This window comes from Lactuca virosa, chromosome 5, assembly GCF_052849685.1.
Source record: "Lactuca virosa cultivar CGN04683 chromosome 5, Lactuca_virosa_CGN04683_v6, whole genome shotgun sequence".
Lineage (NCBI taxonomy): Eukaryota > Viridiplantae > Streptophyta > Magnoliopsida > Asterales > Asteraceae > Lactuca > Lactuca virosa.
Genome location: NC_136430.1, coordinates 299,607,423 through 299,619,529, shown reverse-complemented (window position 1 = coordinate 299,619,529; position 12,107 = coordinate 299,607,423).

Below are 12,107 nucleotides of genomic sequence, written 5' to 3'. Positions count from 1 at the left end.
CCACTACCCCCAAATCCAAATCATGAGTGGGGTAATTCGCCTCATGAGGCTTCAGCTACCTCTAGGCGTAAGCAATCACACGCCCTCTCTGCATAAGGACAACTCCTAAACCCGAAATAGAAGTTTCGTAATATACCACAAAATCATCCAATCCCTCGGCCAACGCAAGAATCGGGTCCTCGCACAATTTTTGTCTCAAAGTCTCAAAGGCAGACTGCTCATCCGGACCCCACCGAAAGGTTACATTCTTCTTGGTTAGACGAGTCAGAGGCATTGCAATCTTGGAGAAGTCCTAGATAAATCTCCGATAATATCCTGTAAGACCCAGGAAACTCCGAATCTCAGATGCATTTTTCGGAATTTCCCAACGCATCACAGCCTCAATCTTGGTCGGGTCCACCAAGATACCACCCTGGTTGACGATATGCCCCAAAAACGGTACCTCACGCAGCTAAAACTCGCATTTGGAGAACATGGCAAAAAGCCTCGCCCTCTTCAAGGTCTCCAGTACCTCCCTCAAATGTTGCTCATGTTGCTCTTTGGTCTTAGAATATACCAGGATGTCATCAATAAAAACAATCACGGACCGATCCAACATTGTTCTACACACCCGGTTCATAAGATCCATGAACACTGCTAGATCATTAGTGAGCCCGAATGGCATCACCACGAACTCATAATGACCATATCGAGTTTTGAAGGCCGTCTTCTGTATATCCTCATCCCTAATCCTCGTCTGATGATATCCTGACCGAAGGTCGATCTAGGAAAACCAAGTGGCACCCTGAAGTTCATCAAATAAATCGTCGATCCTCGGAAGCGGGTAACGGTTCTTCACTGTCAGCTTGTTCAGTTCCCGATAATCAATACACATCCTGTGTGACTCGTCCTTCTTTTTCACAAATTGGATAGGTTCCACCTATAGGGAGCTGTGTGGACGAATAAAACCCCTGCCTAGCAGCTCCTGTAGCTGCGTATACAACTCTTGCATCTCAGGCGGAGCTAGGTGATACGACACATTGGCTATCGGAGCCGCACTAGGCATCAAATCAATTCGGAACTCAATCTGCCTCTCGGGAGGCACTCCAGGAAATTCCTCTAGAGAAACATCGGGAAAATCTCGCACCATCGGTACCCTGCTCTGTTGGATTAGTGTCTAAGCCCGTAACTATATTTGGCATGTACTTGACCCGGTTGTTCATGGTCCTTTTGGGTTACCTTCACCGAAGCAACTGGACAGGATGATTTATATATATAGAGAGAGAGGTTATTATGATTTATTAATATATTATAAGAATAATATATTAAAAGAGAAATCATATTATTTAATTAATATTAGTCATGAATTAATTAAGAATTAATTTGGTGGCTAAAAGAGATTAATTAAATATAGGGGACTGAACTGCAATTATTGAATAATTGAGTTATTGGGCTGAGAATCCTTATGGATTAGGGCATGGATGAAATTAAGATGAAGTCCATCTTGAATTTGTCGAAGGAGGCCTTATTCCAGAAGGTTTCTTGGACTGCTTAAGGCCTAAGCTGTCCATTAGGGTTTTGACTGAAACCCTAGCAGCACAAGTATAAATAGAACCCTAAGTGCATCAGATTTCGGCCACTTGAAATCCCTAGAGAGTTCATAGCTGAAATTGTGCCTCCTTCCCCTCTCTCCAATATCATCCTCTTGCTTGTGGTGTTTGCAAGCCATTAGAGGTGTGACATTTGTGACACTAAGCTCCAAGAGTCGAAGATTCAAGCCATTCAAGAGAGGTAATCATCTAGATCTGATCTATTAGGTTAATTTCGAAATATGTATGCTAGATCTGGGGTTCATAAGTCTTGGATGAATTGCATGAACAATAGAGAAACCTAGATCCAAGCTTTAGGGTTTTGCATGTGCACATAGGATGTTCTTTTGTGTAAAACCCATCAGTGGTATGAGACCCTAGATTGGTTTCAATTGTATTTGATGCTCATTAATTCATCCATAGTAGAAAAAAAATTCGTTTTTGGAATAAACCCAACTCACGACGTGACTCACTGAGTTCACGACGCGAGTTCTGTCTGCCTGGCAGACTCGCCGAGTCCAGTAGGCAACTCGACGAGTCTGTGAGTCAGTTGGCACAAATCTCGGATTTTTGGGTTGATTTTGGTTTGGATAATTACCAAAATTGTTTTTGGTTAATAAAATCTGATTTTCATATATATTATCTGATTATCCTTGCCAAAATAAAAGATAGTTTCAAATTAATTAAATAATTATTTCCTTATATGACAAAATATGATTATTTGAATTATTTGGTGAGTTATCTTGCATAAAAATGGATTAGGTCAAATTTAGATAACCATAAATTAACTGTTTAAATTTAAATTTTTTATTAAAAGTTTAATTTTGAAATAATTAAATTCCAAACCCTAGAATTTTACAAGTTTAAAATTCAACCTTATACTATTATTTATTATAAGATTAATATATATATATATATATATATATATATATATATATATATATATGTATATATATATATGTATAAGAATAAGCTAGTCTTACTGTTAGTAGGCCTCATTCATGAAGCTGATCTATAAGGAGGGTATAAGGTTATGGCCTATAAAATGGCCGTTTAATGGGTGTCCACTCTCACCCACCGCTTCGTTGATTGGTGGAGGGTCGTTAGCCGAACGGGTAGGATAGGGCAACCTAATTCCTCATTAAAAGTATAATGATTAATAAAGTAATTAAATGTTTTTATAAAATTCCCAATCTTAGTTACTTTAAGGGAAAATGTGAATTTGATGATATTCCATGGAATTACACTTTGTACCCTTGCTAAGACGTTAGTGGAGCATGTGTGGTTAACCGGCACACTAATATGGCTCTAACCAAAGGTGGAAAAGGGTGACTTGTTTTCTGTCATAGATCAATAGAGCGTGTGTGGCTAACCGGCACATTGATTAGGTGACTGTAACATCGAGGGAACCAAGTACATTCGCATGGATATTCACACCTTGTTTATGATCCTCGGTATCCCAGTCACAAACTTGAAGGGCATATCGAGATTTAAACATGCCATTGAATTGTTCAATGAATCTCAAAAGATCTAGGAGTTTTCAATACATTTAAAACTAAATTTCTTTTTCGTTTTTCATGGTGGAAATTAGTGAATCGTCATTCACTTACCTTCAATTTATTTGTTGTTTAGATTACGGCATCCCTCTTCTAAATTGCAAATAATGTTGTTGGATCGTAGCCCTAATTTCTCATTTGGGTGTTTAATTGGGGATTCTTATCTAATCAAACTTTGTCTCTTTTCTTTTCAGATGTCTAACTCGGACAACAACAACGCTTCAGGCTCAACCTCTTCAGGCTCGTTCTCACTCATGAATTTGTGTGGGAGGGTGATTTTCGATGGGACCAATTTCAATGATTGGATCTGCAACATTCGAATGGTTACCCGCTACGAGGACAAAGAATATGTCCTCGACAAGGAGCTGAAGGAGGTGAATGTCAACACTGCTACTCCAGAGGAGATTGCTGCTTTTGAGGCACACGAGCGAGATGCTACGAAAGTCCATTGCATCATGTTCGCGACTATGACTACAGAACTCCAAAAGTCATACGAGGACTACTATCCCAATGAGATGCACCAGGATTTACTGGACAGGTATCACCAAAGTGCCAGGAAGGAAAGATACGAGATCATCACTTTGATGATCAAGATGAAGATGAGAGACGGAGTGTGACAACCCGAACCTTTTTCCGTTAACGTTAGCCCGATTCCGCTAAATAAATGTTGTTTTTTTATTTAGTTCCATCAAATTCCTATGGTTTGGAAAATCATTTAAGTTATATAATTGAATTTTTCCTTTTAACAGTCGGAACCAAAATCGCGCGAAAACCCGAGTTACTTCGAAAATCAACAAAAATCGGCCTGACTGGTGTTTACTGCCGTGAACCCGATCACGACCGTAAACCCGTTCAGGGCTGGTGGCCCCCACCACCGACCACGAGCCCCCTATATATACATGACTCCTACCCTCACTTATACTTTTCTGGCCGCGAACACCCTCTCTCTCTAAAAATCATCACCCGAAAACACAAGAAAACACAAGATTTCTCTTCATCTATCACTCTATCCGCCTTGGAACTCGTTTTGGAGCATCAAAACATCAGTTTTTCATCGAGATCAAGTGTTGTTGTTCTTGAGTTCACGACCGTGAACCCTTCAAATCTTCATATTTCATCAAGAACAGGTCGTGAACCCTTCAAACCTTCAAAGACCATGAACCCTTCGAGGGCAGTAAACCGTTCACGACCGAGATCAGATCACGGTCGAGAACAGTTCACGGCCGTAATCCCCTTCATGGCCGCAAACCCTCCCTAAGTAGTGAACTTGGCTGAAAACCCGCTTTCTCCGATTCAATCCAGTACCGGCAACATTCCTAAACCAACAGCAAGTGTTTTTCCAACACTATAAATAATGGTTTCGCTAATAAAATGCATATATGTATTTAATTGTTATTAGGATTGCGTTAAGTGCCGCGTACATCAACCTGAGGGTCTTCATTCCTAGTTTCGTTGTCCGACGCTTTCACGCAACCATCAGTGAGTTCATACCCCTATGCTTTTATGATTTTAATGTTATCAGGAGGAAAATACAAGCCAAACACAAATGATATTGTGAATTTATATAAAAGGATTTCAACACCTTTTAAAACTCATGCAATTGATATAACCATACAGTTTCCACATTTTTATAAAATATTTAGATATTTTATCACTTTTGTAACATGCTGAGCATAAGGGATGTTTTCAAATTACAGCATAATTGCATAGTTTTTTAGATCAATACATAAATCAAGTACATAACATACATACAAATTATAATAGGTATAGTTTGGGAATTCAATACACGGTTTTACATATACAGGCATATAAACTATTATAAGTATATAGTTTAGGGAACGAAAGTATCTGTTTATAAACGTAACTGTTATTTATAAAAAGGGTTTTCGAATTATTACTTGTAAAGTCGTTAATCTAGTTTGAGAGACACGTCTTTGGGTACTATTACATGTACTAGTGGAAGACTACCCTTATGAACCAGAGTCTCCTCGAGAGAGAGCGTGAGTTTGTGTATAGATCTATACGGGACTGACAATCCCGCACCGTGCTGTTAGCTACAGTAGGACCGGCAGGGCTACGGGTGACAAAGTCATAAATGATATTGGCATCCGATTCACGTCGTATCAGTTAGTATGGTCATAAAACTCGCAAGTAGATAACAACGATATATTTATGTAGTAATATACTTTATATGAACAATGTTTATATGACATAAGTATGGAAAATACATAGTTTTATTTTAAGTAATGAAACTACTATACATATTGGTGATAGCCAGGGTTTTCCAACAAAAAGGGATTTTACATTCAAAACAGTAGTATACAATTCATCTGGTGGTAAACAGGCATTCGAACTAATACTTTATAGAACACTGAAACAACTCATATGTTAGAAAATATTGGATTTTCTTAAAACATACAAACATTTTCACTGATCCATTAACATGTTTTCATTACAAAAACAAGCTTATGAACTCACCAGCTTTTATGCTGATACTCTCTTTTCAAAATCGCTTGTATTCCCAGGAAATCAGTAGACATGTACCTCAGCAGACTTTTGAGAAGACGGAGCATATAGAGTCACGTCTTTATATTTTGCTACTTTTGATGTATATAAATATGAATCAAACAGATGTAAATACCTTTATTATATTCAATGTAACGGTTGTGTTTACTTTGATTACTATGATGCAGTTGTTTTGATACTACACATGACGTCATCCACCGCCGAACGTTTCCTCCGTTTCGGTTTGGGGGTGTGATAGATTGGTATCAGAGCTATTGTTTATAGTGAACTAAGTATACCGAACCTTACATGGTATACAACTATAAACACTAAAGGGGCCGAAACGCTCTGAAACTAAAAGTATACTTTAAAATATAAGTATTTTACAAGAAATATACAAGTATACATACATACAAGAAGCTATAACATAGTAAGAATTACATAAAAGTATTTACGGCGAGTTGGGCACTACGGTTAAACCTGAATAGTTATGTAGTCATCTATGGAGCCAATATAAACTGATCAACTATATTTGTCTGTGATATGACCAACATGTGTTCGGGAGTAACTGTGGTGTTGCGACAAGTCTAAAACTTACCAAATCCTATACTAATGATGCATAGTTAAAATACTATAGGAGTATTTTAGTTACTATAAGATAACAAGTATCGAGCATACAAATAAATATATCGTAGAAGTGTTTTAGACTCTATAAATTATTTATATAAAACTTAAAAGACCCTTACTTATAGGTCTATAATTGTGGAGTGTATACTCCCAGGGTTTTATATAATGGAAATTTTATAGACTTAGAATTGGTGATCTATGCTCTACTTCCTGCTTCTTGTTTCGTTATGGTTTTAGAGTAGGGTCACTTATTCGAAGGTCTATTTAATCCTAAATTATATACCACTTGTATACACTGCGGGATCATACAAGGACCCATCAAGGATCATCCCGTAAGATAAAAATGTTATATTAATCTCATAGATTCCTTCGACACTTCCCTTCTCGCACAACCCACATAGACAGAGGAAACCACTCTCGAATCATGCGAAGAAACCGAACACCTTATACGTCACACAAATACATAATCAAATAATATAACTTAGTGAATTAGTGATTACACTGCTCACACTATGTGTTAGGCTTATCGTCTCTTTTCTTGCAACCAGTATCAGTAAACCTGGTCACATAAATTCATTCAAGAATAGTCACTTCAAATTCAATAGTCAATTCGGATGGTATTCAGAACACTATAGAAGTCGGAACATGATACTCTCGGAAACCGGTATAACTTAGCTTAAATAAAACTCGTGCAATACCCACATCCATAGAATACACTTCAGGAATGTTGTCAGAAACATTTAGGATAGTCCATCAAGGCGTGGAATTTATAAGTATGTTGAAATCGGTGAAATACAACTACCAATGACCATCGTTACTCACAAGATCGTTTCTCGTCATGCCACATAATCATGTCTTCACAAGGAGGTAACCAACCAACTGGCGAGACACCAATTCTGCAGATAGACTCCGCTACATTTCAAGCCGCAATCACAGTCATCGTGACAGCTGTCATAACACAAGGAAACCGACAAGGGCCTAGCCATAATGGAAACAGTTTCAACAATTTAAACCGTGGTATCACACAAGGAAACCGACAAGGGCCTAGCCATAATGATACTCCAGCTCATAAACCTAAGAACCACAAACGAAAGTTTTGGAACAAAAAGGAGCACAAGTTATCTCAAAGACTTGCCAAGAGACAACAAGATGTGTCAACCCCTACAGCCATAACATATGTCACTCCAGTACCAATGCCAGTACGTCCGTATGCTGGAAACCTACTGGATTGCAAGAAATGCAATTTCCATCACTTAGGAAAATGCCGCAAATTGCGTTGTAAGAACTGCAACAGACAAGGAAACACCACTCATTTCTGCAAAATACCGGTACAACCAACCACCCAAGTCCTCGGCGTTGGCTTAAGTCAGGTCTGTTATAGGTGCGGCGAATATGGACATTTCAAAAGAGATTGTCCAAAGACTAGAAATGGCGAAGAAGCTTGCTTCTGTAGGACTCCGACTCAACACATCACTTCGACTACCGATGCTAGTATAATTCAAGTATGCCATGCATGTGGTGAAATGGGGCATTTCAAGAGAGACTGTCCAACGGAGAGAAATGACGGAGGAGAAGGAGGAGTGTAATGGCATGACATATAAGAGCAACGAGGAATCCCCCCCCCCCCCCTTTTTGAGATATTGGTACGTCTTCTAAATAAGAATTTACTTTAAAGATTTAACTTATATTCATATTAAAATTCAGGGAAATTAAAAAGTAATTATAAATAACTCACTCGTCCGAACAAGTCACGACATTCATAAGAGAACTAAAGATCAGCGCAGGTGAGCTATGATGGCTTAGTACGTACATCAGGGTTAATCATAGCTAAGATTTTGCAAAATTAGAGTGAATGATTCCGCCTTAATTCATGTTCCTTTTCTGGTTGTGGATTTAGGACAGAGTCACTCAGTCGACCGTCTTATTCATCTTAATTATACATAACTTATATATGGCAAGCGATCATAGAGGTACCGAGAAGGATCATAATATAAAGTATCATCACTAGTTATCAAACACTAGAAAGCCTACACAGAATGCACTGTCGAGCACACTCGGGATACACCCTCATTACAATAGACGTCTCTTTCAAATCGACTCAACACTTGTTCTATAGAGAGTCCTGCGTCGTCATTCGATGTGAATTGGCGTGGTCCTCACCATACCAAGTTCATGTGTTATGAAAACCCACCGCCTTAACCGACTGATGAACGAAACCCTCGTCACTCATAACGACAACCCAACCCAGACCTCAGAATTGTCTTTTGTATTATAAACCCCTAAGTACTCATGAGAGGAGTACTATGACTTCTGAAACCTTGCTGGCGTATATCCAATAGATCTTCCAGAACCATCACTCGTCCAACATGTCAAGTTCAAGCACAGAGACTAACATTAATCTACATTCAAGAGATAGTCCGTCTTCCTGGTGTGCCTGTGTCATCTATCTCCGATCGGGGTAGCATATTCACCTCGAGATTTTGGCAGTCACTGCAGAGGGCTCTTCGAACTAAGCTGGATATGAGCACAGATTACCATCCTCAAACCGATGGGCAGAGTGAGAGGACCATTCAAACGCTTGAAGACATGCTGAGAGCGTGCGTTATCAACTTTGGTAAGTCGTGGGATACCCATTTTCTCTTGGTCGAGTTCTCCTACAACAACAGCTATCACACTTGCATCAAGGCTGTGCCGTTTGAAGCCCTCTATGGTTGTAAGTGCAGATCCCTTCTGTGCTGGGATGAGGTAGGTGACATGCAGCGGGATAGAGGTCAAGTCCCTGATAGCTCTCTCACTGGCCCGAAAATTATCCGAGAAACCACAAAAAAGATCGTACAAATCCGAGAACGATTAAAAGCTTCAAGAGATAGACAAAAGAGCTACGCCGATAAGAGACGAAAACCTTTGGAGTTACAGGTTGGTGACCATGTTCTATTGAAGGTCTCACCCTAGAAAGGCATGATATGCTTTGGACAGCATGGGAAGTTGAATCTGAGATACATAGGACCATTCGAGATCCTCACTAGGATCGGTTCCGTAGCATACAGATTTCGTTTACCCCAAGAGCTTAGTTCCTGTCTTCCACGTGTCGAACCTTAAAAAGTGTTTATCAGATGAAACCCTTGTGTTTCATCTTGATGAGATCGAGATCAACGAGAACCTTAATTTCATGGAAGAATCAGTCGAAATCATGGACCGGGAAGTCAAACGATCAAAGCAAAGTCGCATACCGATAGTGAAGGTCCGCTGGAATGCCAAGTGTGGACCTGAATTCACTTGGGAACGCGAAGATCAGATGAAACAGAAGTACCCACATCTGTTTCCGAGTCCATGATTGTATTTTACGTTTGAATTTCGGGACGAAATTCCCTCTATCGGGGGGATTATGTGACAACCCGAACCTTTTTCCGTTAACGTTAGCCCGATTCCGCTATATGAATTTTTCTTTTTTATTTAGTTCCGACAAATTCCTATGGTTTGGAAAATCATTTAAGTTATATAATTGAATTTTTCCTTTTATGAGTCGGAACCAAAATCGCGCGAAAACCCGAGTTACTTCGAAATCAACAAAAATCGGCCTGACTGGTGTTCACGGTCGTGAACCCGATCACGGCCGTAAAATCGTTCACGGCTGGTGGCCCCCACCACCGACCATGAACCCCCTATATATACGTGACTCCTACCCTCACTTATACTTTTCTGGCCGCGAACACCCTCTCTCTCTCTCTAAAAATCATCACCATAAAACACAAGAAAACATAAGATTTCTCTTCATCTATCACTCTATCCGCCTTGGAACTCGTTTTGGAGCATCAAAACATCAGTTTTTCATCGAGATCAAGTGTTGTTGTTCTTGAGTTCACGGCCGTGAACCCTTCAAATCTTCATATTTTATCAAGAACAGGCCGTGAAAGCTTCAAACCTTTAAAGACCGTGAACCCTTCGAAAGCAGTATACCGTTCACGGCCGAGATCAGATCACAGCCGAGAACAGTTCACGACCGTAATCCCCTTCACGGCCGCAAACCCTCCCTAAGTAGTGAACTTGGCTGAAAACCCGCTTTCTCCGATTCAATCGAGTACCGGTAACATTCCTAAACCAAAAGCAAGTGTTTTTCCAACACTATAAATAATGGTTTCGCTAATAAAATGCATATATGTATTTAATTGTTATTAGGATCCCGTTAAGTGCCGCGTACATCAACCTGAGGGTCTTCATTCCCAGTTTCGTTGTCCGACGCTTTCACGCAACCATCAGTGAGATCGTACCCCTATGCTTTTATGATTTTAATGTTTTCAGGGGGAGAGTACAAGCCAAACACAAATGATATTGTGAATTTATATAAAAGGATTTCAACACGTTTTAAAACTTATGCAATTGATATAACCATACAATTTCCACATTTTTATAAAATATTTAGATATTTTATCCCTTTTGTAACATGCTGAGCATAAGGGATGTTTTCAACTTACAAGCATAATTGCATAGTTTTTCAGATCAATACATAAATCGAGTACATAACACACATACAAACTATAATAGGTATAGTTTAGGAATTCAATACACGATTTTACATATACAGGCATATAAACTATTATAAGTATATAGTTTAGGGAACAAAAGTATCTGTTTATAAACGTAACTGTTATTTATAAAAAGGGTTATCGAATTATTACTTGTAAAATCGTTAATCTAGTTTGAGAGACACGTCTTTGGGTACTATTACATGTACTAGTGGAAGACTACCCTTATGAACCAGAGTCTCTTCGAGGGAGAGCGTGAGTTTGTGTATAGATCTATACGGGACTGACAATCCCGCACCTTGCTGTTAGCTACAGTAGGACCGGCAGGTCTACGGGTGACAAAGTCATAAAGGATATTGGCGTCCGATTCACGTCGTATCAGTTAGTATGGTCATAAAACTCGCAAGTAGATAACAACAATATATTTACGTAGTAATATACTTTACATGAACAATATTTATATGACATAAGTGTGGAAAATACATAGTTTTATTTTAAGTAATGAAACTACTATACATAATGGTGATAGCCAGGGTTTTCCAACAAAAAGGGATTTTACATTCAAAACAGTATTATACAATTCATCTGGTGGTAAACAGGCGTTCGAACTAATACTTTATAGAACACTGAAACAACTCATATGTTAGAAAATATTGGATTTTCTTAAAAACATACAAACATTTTCAATGATCCATTAACAGGTTTTCAATACAAAAACATTCTTATGAACTCACCAGCTTTTATGCTGATACTCTCTTTTCTAAATCGCTTGTATTCCCAGGAAATCAGTAGACAGGTACCTGAACAGAATTTTGAGAAGACGGAGCATATAGAGTCACGTCTTTATATTTTGCTACTTTTGATGTATATAAATATGAATCAAACAGATGTAAATACCTTTATTATATTAAATGTAATGGTTGTGTTTACTTTGATTACTATGATGCAATTGTTGTGATACTACACATGACGTCATCCATCCCCGAACGTTTCCGCCATTTCGGTTTGGGGGTGTGACAGATTGGTATCAGAGCTATTGTATATAGTGAACTATGTATACCGAACCTTACATGGTATACAACTATAAACATTAAAGGGGCCGAAGCACTCTATAACTAAAAGTATACTTTAAAATATAAGTATTTTACAAGAAATATACAAGTATACATACATACAAGAAGCTATAACATAGTAAGAATTACATAAAAGTATTTACGGCGAGTTGGGCACTACGGTTAAACCTGAATAGTTATGTAGTCATCTGTGGACCCAATATAAACTGATCAACTATATTTGTCCGAGATATGAACAACATGTGTTTGGGAGTG